Source organism: Gasterosteus aculeatus, chromosome Y (genome assembly GCF_964276395.1).
Source record: "Gasterosteus aculeatus chromosome Y, fGasAcu3.hap1.1, whole genome shotgun sequence".
NCBI lineage: Eukaryota > Metazoa > Chordata > Actinopteri > Perciformes > Gasterosteidae > Gasterosteus > Gasterosteus aculeatus.
Genome location: NC_135709.1, coordinates 17,033,069 through 17,047,158, shown reverse-complemented (window position 1 = coordinate 17,047,158; position 14,090 = coordinate 17,033,069). Strand labels below are relative to the sequence as shown.

At 43.0% G+C, this 14,090-nt stretch overlaps 2 long non-coding RNA genes across 2 annotated transcripts; both read left to right on the top strand.

The window, feature by feature from the left end:
• The first annotated feature begins 1,058 nt into the window (after nucleotides 1-1,058).
• On the top strand, nucleotides 1,059-2,074 carry LOC144391080 (uncharacterized). The gene is made up of 2 exons (XR_013454950.1): nucleotides 1,059-1,183; nucleotides 1,785-2,074. It is a non-coding gene; the product is annotated as an uncharacterized LOC144391080 (long non-coding RNA).
• Nucleotides 2,075-3,660: 1,586 nt separating this feature from the next.
• On the top strand, nucleotides 3,661-12,288 carry LOC144391079 (uncharacterized). Its single transcript, XR_013454949.1, has 5 exons — nucleotides 3,661-3,844; nucleotides 5,073-5,261; nucleotides 5,843-5,920; nucleotides 6,719-7,049; nucleotides 11,852-12,288. It is a non-coding gene; the product is annotated as an uncharacterized LOC144391079 (long non-coding RNA).
• The last annotated feature ends 1,802 nt before the right edge of the window (nucleotides 12,289-14,090 follow it).

Here is a 14,090-nt window from a genome sequence, read left to right as displayed (position 1 = left end):
ACTACAAGCTGTGTTTCCAGCTTTTGGTGTAAATTACGTGTGCTGCTTTTAACAAAGCTCTGCTTTAGAGAACACAAGGTCAAGTTTGATGCAACGACCCCAAAGTGTTTTTTCAAAACCTGTTAAAAAAACACATTACTTCCAAAAGTTGGACCAGGAAGGCTCGTGGAACCTCACAGTATTTATTTTAGGCATATAAAAAGAATGAATGATGTAAATATGGACAGTTGAGAACTGTTAGGTCTGCGTGTTGTGATGTGCGCCTGAATGCACCACGTGATTAAAAAAATCAACAAAGGAATAGAAAGCACGAATAAAACAATATTAGAGTCCAGTTGATTTAAAACGTTTTTTTATTTGTTTGTCTTTAATTAAATATTGATTAATTTATGTGCAGGACCTAAAAATCTACGTTGTCTGTCGTTAGTTTGTGTTTCCAAATAGTTTTACACTGACCATGTTCAATGCAATTCTCATCCACTAATTATATCTGCCTAATTGACAGACCATTACATTTAAAAACCAATATGGGTGGTTTTGCTGTCCAACCCTCAACTGGAATAAAAAAGTATTCAGACTACCCGTTATGAGAAAAAGTTCAAATTGCCTCTATTGCCCAATTTAGAGAAACTATTAACAGTATTGTATTTTACTTTCTGCTACCCAGTGAGCACAAGACGTAATTTCAACGTTGAAATATGGTTGAAATCGGGTTGAAATGAGGTCTGAACGTCTAAGACCTCATTTCAACGTCTTTTCAACTGGCTAAAAATGGGATAAAACATCAACGTGCGAGAAAACGTCAATTTGTTGACAAATGTGTCATGATGTAACGTTAGGTTGAAAGATAGACAATATTAACGTTAAGATTTTCATAATAATTAATGAACTGGTCGGCGAAATTTGGTCTACGCGAAGACGTAATTTCAACGTATTTACTATTTCGCTTAAAACTTCATAAATATGAAACTACGGAATGCGTGCTGTCAATAAGATGCGTTTAAGACATAATAATGCGGGCAGGTTCAAACATTACTTGTAAACACGTGACTCCGCTCACATCTGTAACGCGCATGCGCGAGTTCTTAGACGCCTGCAGAGCTCCGAGCGGACGAGGCGAAGTTACGGCAGCAGAGCGACATGAACGGGCTGATAGAACCACGACTACCGGCTCCACTACTCTGTAAGTACGGGAGTGTTTGGATGAAGCACACATGGAACTATAACCGGGTGTTTTACTTGTGCTGCCCACCCGATACGGGAAAGACGGCCCTTTTTGTTAAGCTAGTTAGCGTTAGCGCAGGTAGTTTGCTAGTTAGCATGCTAGCTTGGAGCATGCTAGCGTGCAGCATGATGACCTGGACCAAAAGTAAACATTCCAGACATTTTTGTGCGTGTTTGGTGTTACTAATGCGTTAGATTGTTGCTGTACCCATAAATATTATTGCATTTCACATTGAAAAAAATACGTTTTTAAAGCAATGGGGGCTAAATACAGATTGCAAGGGTGAAGGGCTGAATTCAACAAGTTGTGCTCTGTAAACAAGAGGCCGAAACATTGTAAGTTACTGCTGCTTAAAGCATGATACTGTGTAATATACCTGGACATGTTACTCCAGAAATACCATAAGTTGCAGATGAATTGTTATCTTGTTTATAATGTAATAAGTAAACCATCTATAAATGAGTGTTCTAACACACCTGCTGCTGTTATTATTACTAGTTTATTACTGTCATCATAAACCCAAATGACCAACTTTGCCGTTGTGCTTCCCTCCTCACAGGTTTCTGCGGGTGGTGGTTGCATCTGATGGAGGTTACGTCTGATGATGGTTGTCCCTGCACTGGTCCTGCCTTACCCCTGGCTTAATAATCCACAATATTAGAATCATTTATGTTGTAGGAATCGGATGTACTGTACATCTTTTAAGTTGTTCACACCTTCTTCCCTACTGTTTTCCCCTCAGGTTTCTCCAGGTTGAAGGTTTTTTACATTTTGGGGTTTAGGGGATAGGGTGTTGCATGTTTACAGATTGCAAAGCTGAACAAAATAAAATGATTTGAATTGAATAAACACGTTGACCAGAGGAATCTGCTCCGTGCACTCTGACTCCCTTTACACAAAGAATCCTCAAGTGAGGATGAGGGAGATGCAGCTGATTTCAGGTATACTATCCTAACTCAAGTGACTCAGACCCACATCTTGTTACAGAATCTATAATGAAGTTCCAATGATTCAGAAAAATGGTCTACAGACACAGAATTGTTGAACACAGAAATGTTGTTTCTGCACTTTTTATTCCATAATTTATTTTCCTGAAAAATATATTTTATTTCTGTATTGTTTTTAATTAGCAAAAGTGCTGTTATATGTATAGTGTTATATTTATAATAAATACAAATCAATAAAATAATGTGTTTGTCCTTGTTAAGGGATGTTAACATGACAACTGTGACTTAAGTATGTAACTTGTCCGTTTCCAGCGAGCAATTTATCCGTTGAAACAACGTTTAAAAGACGTCTATGGCCCGACGTTGAAAACGCGTTGCAAAATGGTTTAAAAGTGAAAGTTGTTTCAACGTCTATTCGTAGTTTTCAACGTGATTTATAATATCGGTGGTAAACTTACAAATGTGGACGTAGTTTCTTTTTAAACCTCTAAAATAATGATATAGCACACAAGAGAGGACGAAATATTACCGTATTAAAAAATCACGTTGAAATGTGGTCTAAACATAGACGTCTTTTCAACGTCTACGAATAGACGTTGAAACAACTTTCACTTTTAAACCATTTTGCAACGTCTTTTCAACGTTGGGCATAGACGTCTTTTAAACGTCTTTTCAACCAAAAAATGCTCACTGGGGGTGATCTCACAGTCTGCTTGTCCGTGGCCCCTGATCTTCACATACAAACGGATCGGAGCTCAAAGATCCTCTATTGATGAAGAGGACTCACTCCTGTTTCTAGCCTGCGACAACCTGTCGCAGCAAACACACACTATAGGGCGGAAAGTATATGTGCCGTGCACTCTCTATGCACGCTTACCGCCACACAAAGGCCATGGTAAGTAACTTCATAGTAACTTCTGTTATGAAAATATGAATCCGTAGCAATTTATCGGCACCAAAAACCATGTTGGCCTCCGCTGCACGTGGCGTTGCTGATCTTCTTTCAATTTGTGCGTCTAACACGGCAGTGGGACCATTCATTTTCAAACATAAATCAGGAGGTATATAAAATTGTTTTTCTGAGGAGCTGCAGAGGCAATTAGCTCGGTTCTTGAATTGTAAAAATAGGTCGCACCTTTTTGATTGCTTTTATAAAACAGTAGATCACAATGTGGTGTGATTGGAGTCTATATACATATAACATCATCATAACATCTAAAATGTTCACGAGAACTGGGTAAACCGGGGAATATTTGACAATAAACTCCAGAAAAGGCGGTTTGTCCTTCACATTGCTACGCCATGTCGATAACCAAAAGTGTCACCATCAACCAAGCAGCGGAGTGTAGTCGCGGCGGTGAAGAAACACCACAAAAAGCCAGAGTGAGACGTCCCTCGCGCACTCTGCGGCGCGGCGGGCCCTGTGATTGGTCCGGCTCCGGGTATGACGTCAGTGCGGGAGCGAGTAGAGGAAGCGCGCAGCCCGGAGGAGAGGCAGAAGCTGGAGGACTGAGGATGCGAGCGGACTCACCTGAGAGCAGACTCGCGCGGACTCTCTGTCTCTCTCACAAGGGCCCGATGTCCACGCAGAGGAGGAGCCGTGTGGGACAATTGGTTGCGACCTTTAAGTGGAGGACATTTCTCCCCAGAGTCCGCTTTGCCTCCGGAAGAGGTAAGAGATGCTGTGGAGACGCACGGCGTTTGCTTTTTGGACCTCTTGTCATGCCGCGTCCATGTGATGCACACGCAGGGCTGTGCACGGGATGCATGTTAAGTCTGACTTTTAGATATTCACTTTTTGTTTTTCGTAACGTGTTTTTGAACCGATCATTTAAAACGAGGGCACGTGTTTGGTCCCCTTGTTCTTTAAAACGCCAGAATATTTCACCGCGCTCTTCGGTCTGTTATTATCATCAGTAATAAATTGGCTCCTGTAATAGCTCATGCGGATGATCGTTGAGATGTGAAATAGTCTAGTTCCAGCAGAAGTAGGCCAATCGCAGCTCTCATTAAAAGTCGGGGATCCGTTGCCCCTTCGGGAGCAAAAGAGAGCCCGGGGCAAATTAAAGCATCTTAAAGCCCGACTCAATTCACATTTAGTAGATTTTAAACAAAACGAAAAACTGGGCCAGCTGTTGATCTCAGACCGCCACATCTGCTCTTCCTTCACATGTCATGTGTTCAGGCCGCCCGGTTTGGTCACACCGACCTTTCGTGATCATCCAATGACGTCAAAAACGCAGAATATGTACAAGTTCGAATGCTTGTATCTGATTTTACGGCAGTGAATCTGCTTGTAAAAGAGATTAGTTGGTCCAGCGGGTAGTTTTGCACATTCACAGGCCTGCAGTAAAAAGTGTGTGACATCTGAAATAGATTTTTTTTCTCAATTCAACTGAACACGTGATTCGCTGCTTGCATTTCTGATGCTTCCCTCATCAGTTTAAACGGCATTAATAAACATTCAGAATAAATACTGCACACGCTGTCAATGATGTAACACTATGTTCCGATATTTACTCGAGTGTCAATCGCGAGGCGTGCCGATGCAACGTGCCTCCCACACACCCGTACATGCAAAAGACTGATTTCCTTTTATTACTAAATCTTTAAATAATCATTTTATGTTTTCGAAGGCTTTAACATGTGGATTAAAACGAGGCAGTGATCAGTAGGCCTTTAGCCAGACTCCTTATCACGACAGGGAGTATTTGGATCTTCTTTAAACAACGCAATTGTGTTAAAGTGCAACACACGTGATCAGTCTCCTCCTGTCACATGGTGTCCGGCTGCTGTCATCCTCAGTGGCCCGCAAGTCCAATAAAACACGCTGGAAATGTGTGTGTGTGTTTTTTAAATTTAATTTATATTAAAGGCCTACTTCTTCATCCTGCTTCTAGATCCCGTCAGCATGGCGTCGGGCTTCATCGGAGCGCGAGAGGGGGTCTGTTTCTGTCTTTGGTTATCTAGCTGTATGAGTTTTAAATGCCTGTCATAAAGCTAGATAACCGAAAGTAGGAATGACTTCCGGAACGTTGTTTTCATCCCCGAAAGACGCGGGACTCCTTGAGCTTCCAACTGGGAAAAAGGTGAGGAAATCGTTTTGCTTTGTGTGTGTGTGTGTGTGTGTTTTTTTTTTAAGTTTGATAAAAAATAAAATGAAACAATTAGCATTAAATAATCCCAAATCGATAAAAAACGTGTGTATAATGCATTCGTTTTTATGCTTCGTCAGTTAATTTTTCTATATTCTTTTTAGTATAGTATACACACATTTCCAGAGCTTTTTGCAGAACAAAATGTTTAACTAGCTTCAGCAATATCAGTCATGTTGGTCTGAAGAAAACAAAAATACCGTTGAAAAATTTGAAAAAAAAGTTATCCCAGGATGTCATTAATGGCTTTAGAGTGTAGTAGACATTGTTTGTTTGTCTTTCTATCTCAATCCACTTTATTTTAAGGATTCAGTACATGAGGTCCTTGTACACAGTGTTTGCTGTCCATTCAGGCCCTCTGCAACGTGGTGCTGCATGTTAAACGGGTCGCTCCGCTGGAGGGGAACAGCACAGACCCCAACCGTTTTGTTTTCATCCCGTGGAAGAAGAAGATGAAATTGAATAATACATGCACAGAGTTCATATTACGTCATAGTGTGTCTTTTTTCTCACAGGAGACATTTAACTTGTCACAGAGGGGGAAGCACAAGTGTCACCAGTAACACTTAACAGAGGCTCTATTCTATTTCCATGTAAGTCATGACAATGTGACAATGTGACAATGTGACACTAATGTCTCCGCCTGTTAACGCAGTCAAGTGCTGGAGCAACCTACACACACACACACACACACACACAGGAATAAAAAAGACACTTGGCGCATGCATTTAAAGCTGTAGCTAATCTCAAGGCCTTTGGGACACATTGTGTCGTGGCTGAATGAGACGGGCCAGGATCTGAGTTTTTGAACTTGGCACTTCAGTGCGGCGCACATACGCTCGGCCCGCAGAATGCCACCAAAAGCCTAAATGGCACCAAAGTGAGATGAGTTTTCATTCACCCTCTCAACCTAGCAGAGCTCGCCGTCGAACCAGGCAAATTGCTTCGCTTCACAGCGATTTATGTGAAAAAAGCCGGCAGTCCAAGTCTTTGCCCGAGCTTCCCGCTGTCGGGGCGTGCCAGCACGCCGCCGTTCCTCAGTGAAGAGGAGTAACAACACTTGAGGTCTTATTTATGGGATAGTCAGGGAGTTCCTTTTGCAATCTGCATTGTTTTTTGTGCTTTGACTTTAAGCAAAAACACACACTCATGCACGCACAAAAACTTAACAAGGGGACTGGCCATTAATGGAGAAAAGCTGGCAGAGATTTAAACATTTTTAATAACTTTACAAGCACATCTCAGTGCAAATGTGAAGCGTTACAGGTTTAAAGAAGAAAGCAAAGTTACTATTTAGCCTGTGTTTAGCTATGCTGATGACTGAAAGTGCAAATGTGTTTCTCCCGTTTCACTCCTTGGTTTTCTCCCTTCCGTCCGCTCTCTTTTTACAGGCTTCCAATTTACGACATTGAATGATCGTGGATCCCTGAAAAGAGGCTCGAGCCATCGTTGAAAGAAATGGAAGCGAGAGCTGAGGAGAAAACGGTCGGTCCGGAATTGCTACCTCCTCCTCCTCCTCCTCCTCCTCCTTCTTCCCCATTAGTCGTCCTTTTTGCCCAAGAGCCTCTAACACCATCTGTGCTGCCAACGGGGGTTGGAGGGGTGGGCGTGCCAGGACGCGGACAAAGACCCTTCCGGATCCCCGGAGAACGGGCACGCTCAGAGGAGCCATCTTGGGGAGATGTTACCGCGATACCTAAGATGGCAGGCTGGCACACCGAGGTGAGCGGCATCACGGTTTTCTGCCCGGATACCAGGGGGATGGCAGTGGGCAGCGGAGGGTGCGGGGGGGGGGGGTGGTAGTTGGTGCTGGGAGAGGGGGGTTGAGGGGTTGGGGTGCTGGGTAGCAAACAAAATTAATGAGCTGGCACTGGTTGAAGGAAACCTGCCATCCTCCCTTGTCATGGTGGTTCTTTACTCCGCGATGGAAGCCAGGCGATGGCGTACATTTTACAAACCTCGTGGATGAATTCATGCAAAACTGCTTTTATTGTGTGATTTACATTACAGTGTTTAATATTATCTTGTCTTAATGTGCCTTCAGTTAAAGCTCTCAGGTGAATTCGGTAGAGGAGGCGACACAATAACTATTTGGGTAATTGCATTTCTTTGTTATTAGTAGAACCGTTACAGTTTTAGATTTAGTTTACTTTATGAACAAATGTGTTTTAGCTCACAAAGCAGCTGTAGTGATGTCAGGACGGACAATTTTCAGGACAGTTTGAGGGCTTTAAATGGAATTTTTGATGGAGTTAAATTACCGGATATATTTAGTATCTCAAATCATCTCGGCAATTATTCCTAAACGTTTCATGACTGCAACTCCATTCGTATAACTCTGCTACTGCAACGTCACGCACGGCAGACACAGAAAATGTCAAATCAGTGATGTAAAGACCCCGTATTTCTTAAATCTGATCAAACAAACCGACAAAACCAACTCCGGGTCTGCCGCATATCAAAGCTCCAAATCCTTACCTCTCCCATCCCTGTAACCTCTCACACACAGACGGGGGCGGACACACTAAGCTCCTGTAACCGCTGCTCGTCATGGAGCGGAGCTGCTCGCTATAAGAAAGTGACACGTGAGCATGTGGGTGTGTGTGTGTGTCCGGGGCCAACATGTGCAGCTGCAGCGCTGCCTGTGTGTTAATGAACAGCGCCGTGCATTTTCACATTATCATTCAGCCCCGCTCTCTCCCCTCTCAATAGCTGTTTAGTCCCCCACACCCTCCTCCATCCCCCACCCCTCCGCCCTCAGTAAAGGCCTGCTTTCCCACCATTGTGGGAGCTGGTGCAGCGGCGGGCCCGGGCTGGGGGGCAGGGTGGGAAAGACCCTCCAGACTAGACATGAGCAGATGCCTGAGACATTAGACTGTCGTGCGGATCACCGGGGTCGGGCGAGCTGCTGAGTTTTAATGTGTGAGCGAGTGTATGTGCGTTTGATATGTGTGATGGGGGGCGGGGAGGTGGGGGGGGTGGCGGCGGTTCAGGGGCCCTGGAGTGCCACCTGACTGTTCATTAGTCCTTTCAGCCTCCTCTGCATGTCTGGAAGGCATGTAGATGCTGTTTTGAGAAGGATCTTGCTGCATTCAGACATGACGTGCATATAGAGGCTCGGGGGCCGGCACCCTGTCACACGGCACATCACGCTTTGCCTTTCCGGTCGCATCAAAGGCGTAAGGCAATGATGTTTCAACGCAACATGTTTTTTTTCACACTGGGAATTTCACTGTATTTCATGCAAGTGCGCCCATGCACACTCTTTATCGTCAGTTTACCAGCTGGATGTGCTTTGTCCTTCTTGCAAACACAATCCACATGTCTGTGTCACACTCAGTCGGGGAAACAGACAGACGGGCATCACAGAAATATCACAAGACAGCCAGAAACAGGGATTCACCGGGAATGACTAAGCTAAGGCGGTGGGCAAGCTGAATGATGTAACCTGCGGATAATGATTATTAATCAGCCTCGTAATGTACATGTGCTTCCCCAAAATATGCGAGGCAGCCCCACATGTCAAAAGATCATTCCCTCTCTTCATATAAAAGACTCCGAGCTGCCTTTACGTGGCCTTCTGTAAGTCAGACTACTGATGCATCAAGAAAGGGTTAAAGACAACGGAGACAGACGTATGCGCGCCGGAGGCAGGTGTTGCAAGCCTGTTTTTTTTTTGCCACCAGTGTCAATGCCACATCTGCTGAGCTCGCGTTAGCTAGTGCCGTGCCCTGCTGAAGCAATTTGCAACCCCGCAAGGATCTGCGAGTGCATGCGATGGCTGCAGCAGTCAACAGAGACCGGGTGGTCAAAGACGCCCGGTGACTGAAGAAAATCTAGCAGTAAAATGTATTTGTTCTTACTATGCGTGTTAGCAGAGGGATCAATATTACTAGGGTGTAAAAAAAATACACACAACATATTTATTTATTTATCTATTGATTACTACTGCTTATTCTGACTAATTGCAATATGTAGCTTGACATAAAATGAGAATTACAAATGGAAATGGAAAACAAATGGTTTTAACCTTTTTTTTAATCCAGAGCGTCTGAACAATGGGTTTTAGTTTCCTGGACGCTGTGTCAGGAGAATTTAGGATGTGAACGTCCCTGAATATTCCTCTGCACGCTATAGACACAGTCACTTAAATATTCATGCTTTAATTTCTTCTTGTAAATGACCTTAAAACCAAACTAAAAAATTGATCTCGCCTTCATAAAATGACATAAGTATAGATGATTACCTTCCTTTCTTTTTGTCTTCCTTTGTTATTTATTTATAACTATCTGGGATTTCAGTGCAAGAAAATTATAATGTGTGACACGATGAAGGAACAGAAGGCGACGCCCGCTTCCAATTTCGTGTGGGTGAAGCGGCGTAGCCATAGTAGCGATAAAATGTTAATACCATACAGCTCCTGGGTTACCTCTTTGGATTCTCCTCCCTGTGTGTGGACACTATTAATGTTTTAACGGCTCGACTGTGATTTATAAAGCCGGGGCTCGGGGGGCCCGCCCATAGTCTTGGATGAGGTCCAATGTGGGTCAAGCGGGGATCATCCGGGGGTTTTTAATGTAACTTTGGCCGAGACTAATCTAGCACAAAGCCTGACATTAAGTATCTTAGAAGAAGATGGAGAGAAGTTCCTACATCACGGGCTTTTCAGATTACGTCTGTTGGCCGCGGCGTCCTGAGTAGGGGTCCCGTACGCTCCAATGAAAGTAGAGGAGAATTAGGTGACTGAGCCTTTAATACAGCGGCCCTTTGTAATCATATCAGGAGGAGATGAGGTTCTAGGGTGAGGAGAATTAGGGGAATCCTTGGTGTGACCTCATTTTTCATTTATTTTTTACTCTACTGGTACAGTATGGGAATTTGATACCAGGCTAAGGGTTGAAAAGAGTGTGCTCATCCTCGTGATACATACGACTCATACAAGTTCAAGTTCATGGCTGCAGTCGCTCTGTCTGCGGCCAGTCGGGGAGTGATTGGGGAGTCTGTGACCACCCTGCAGTGCAGGAGGAGGAGGAGGTGGAGGTGGTGGTTGACTGGGTGGATGGGGGGTACATGGTCTTTGACCTCTGTTCGGGTTGCTATGGGAAAGAGGCCGGCCAGCTCTGTAATGTATGAGTGAAAAGGCCGAACTGTCAGAGCTGTCCAGCAGACGTCAACCCCCCACCACACACACACAGACACACACGCACACACACGCACGTTAACGCTAACCCATTCACGCATACTCACAGATGGCACGGGCCAGCTTGGGAATGTTAGCTGCGAGAGAACGCTTTATGTTCATCAGACACCATTATAATTCATCCAGCCTTTAGAGTTACGCATTAGCAGTCTACACCTCTTCCTCAGAGCCGCTATTGTGTTGGACCACTTGTGTCCCATTTTTCAGCCTCATCCTACACATCTGAACAGCCGTTGTGTATTATGTGCTGTGGACTTATGGGCTTATAAAACAGCAAACATACCACAGCTTTGGTGAAGTACAATAACTTCTTATATTGAAAAGAAAGAGCTTTGTCTCATATTTATCCATTTAGATAAACTGCCTGTATAGGAATATATAGATAAAATAATCTGTGGCATCAGTTGAGAATATATTTCTGTCTGCTCGTTTCAGAATCGCCTGTGTTCAATGTTTAAGTGGCTGGGTGTCAGAGAGGGCATGCAAATCTACTGATTGTAATATGTGCATGTTTCCATGCCCCCTCTGTAAACGTGTGCAAGTGTGTCCTCATTTAAGGTTGCATTCACCCAGGAATAAAAGAGCACATATTTGCATACGCTGCATGCTGTCTGAGGAGAGGGAGCAGTCAAAAAAAGATATCAGAGGTGGACAAAGGGAACGAGGACAAATCCTTCATTGTGGTGTTGGTGGGAGAAAAGCCTTGTCTGAATTGGGGAGTGGGTGAAAATTGACAGAGAAAGAGTTTGGGCTGGGTCCCTGTGGGGATAAAAGCCTTAAGGTCCCCCCCATGCATACAGCCTGAAAATGGGAGAGAAGAACAACATGCAGAGTGCAGGGGCCTATTTTGACAGGGCATGAAAGGAAAGTTTGTTTTTATGAAACACTGCCTACAATTTCTGATGTGCAGAACTAAATCTGATGCCCAACAACAGATTTAGTTGTTTGTTTGTTTGAGTGTTAGGCAGTATCAGGATCATTGGGCCCCTTAAACATATCACTCGCTTTGATATGTCTGCACCTTCATGTCTTGGGGGGGGGTTAATCTTTTTAAAACAACAAATGTTCAAAGCCATGTGCGATATAAAAACGTTTTTTTTAATAATAAAACTTATTTTGAATGCCTCATCTTCTAGTTCTCGACAAATGTTCTTTGGTGCTATATTCCCAGTATGAATGTCAATGATCCTCCAGAAAGTATGTATTGCAGTGGGAGGAAAAAACGTACTTCTTTCTTTTGAATCGGTATTATTTGCAGAGGGGAGTGTTTATGGAACAAAGTTTTATTCTCATGCTAATGACTCCCTCTATCGTTTATTCCCAGGACGGGGAACAGGATCTGCCTCTCTGCGCTCTGAAGGAACCTGCTTGCGCGCGAGGACATCCTGGACCAAACTCAACGAAATACTGTCTTCAGAAAGTCTCAACAGAGATCATCAGTCACCTAAACGAGGAGAGCAGCCCTGTGTGGCAAAGGACACGTAGAAAGAAAAGAGCTACTGTACAAGCTGGAAATGTGCCTGTTATCCATGTTCATGATATTGTATTAATGTGTGTGATACATATACATTATTTTTAAAATTGCTGAAAACTTGAATGTTCTCACCGATATATCTAAAGTGCATCTACATGTTTTAATTAATAATTTATGAAACTGCTGTTCTCATATGTCTGAAATGAAATAGTAATTTATAAGACTGGAGTGCATTACTGAAAAAGCTGATTGTATTTCTTCTTTGAAATAAATCAATAATGAAAATATTTTCATCTCTGTGTTACAATCGTGCTTTTGAGCAATTATTTCAGTGATAAATTAGGAAGGGAAACAATAGATTATTACAATGCGGACAACTGTTTTCATGTTGAATGTTTTCAATAGCACTTTGTCTTTAATCTTCAATAAAAAAATGAACAAGGATCGATCTAAAACAGACAGTATACGGAGTCAAGCCGGCTGGACCTTTTCTCTGCCGGCTTTCTGTTTTTAAATTCAAATGGTAATTTCTGTGAGGATCGCGCGAGGCGGTCTTTGAGTGACCCCACATTAAGGTTTAATTAGGAGGAGCAGACGGGGAGTTGTGTGTTGATCAGTGTGGGAAAAGAGAAATTGACTGCCTGAACTGTCTACACTGCGGAAATAGACATTCACTCTGTTCATATCGGCTGCGAAAAATTATACGGCTAAATAACAGGAGTGTTATATTTGGAAAGGTTTGTTTTTACTGCTCAGCAGGCACAGTATCCGTTTTGGGGATTACAGGCCTTCCTGGAGTCTCAAGAGTCCGACTCATCTGCAGTCAAACAACAGATGCTCATGCTTCTTATGAGAGATAATCTCTGTCTCTAGGACACAAATTATTTCCTCTCCATTAAAATGATTCCTTATCTTAGAATCAGAGGTTTGATATTCTTTTTTCAACAATTTAACAATTTTACTGGGATTTCTTATTTAATATATGTCATTTTATTCAATGTGTGAAAATGTATTTTAATTTGTTTTAAAATATCTTACTAAAGTTTACAACAAACTTTAAAATTTTAAATAAAGAATAAAAAGCATTGCTGTCACAGATTGCACAGTCACAGATTGCACAAGAGCTGTTGCATTAAGAAAGACAAAAAACTAGACTATTACTACTGCATTTGTAGACCAAAGTGAGGATCTACAAATCAAAATAAAGGTGAACTATTGAATACAATAAACTGTAAAAGAGACAAAAATAGTCACAAACCCAGTGAGGACACATGGGAGTTGCATGAAAGAACTGAGCTGTGCTTGAATCTAAAATCACACTCAAGCATCAGTGGAGCTCTCTCTTTCTCTCTCTCATGGAGAGCCAAGCACGAGTCAGCAGGCTTTCAATCCATCCAAATGTTGTACACCGACTGATTTGGGTCATTAATTCCCCCTCTGGAAACTAGTGAAATCATCCTCGGTGGGGATGGAATGAGAGCCGGGAGGTTTCAATGGATTTCTATCATGCCGCTTGCCAAAGTCGCTGATGTGCTACTTGGGATGAATATTGCTTTTTGATGAGTTTCTTGTGGTGCGGGGCGGCTGGTCGGGGACCTGTTGGTGAAGTCCCTGGATGGCAGCACAGGGTCAGAGGTCATGATCTGGACAGTCCCCGAGAGGACGTTAAACAGGCTGGAGAGATGCTGAGGTCGGGAGTTGTCTGAGCCGGAGCCAAAGGTCAAGGGCCGCTGATTAAGTGGCTACTTCCTTCTTTTGGTCATTGACCACTGGACTCAGAGACGGACAGGAAAACGCCTCAAGAAGTTAATAAAAACACAAAACACATATTTGTGACCGCTAAAACAGGAAATATAAAGTGGGAGGAGGAGTGAGGGGTAACAACATCAGGTATACCTCCAAGGTTTTTTTTAAAGAAGGAAAAAAGGTCTGACTTAGAGATTATGTTTATATATTTAAAAAACAATGCCATGTCTCTTCTGGTACAGTCGGTGTACCTTATTTTTTACATGATTGAGACTTTCTTACAAGAGTGTAGATGCAAATTCATTTTAATGGATGATGTCAAGTTCAACAATCTCAAATTAAA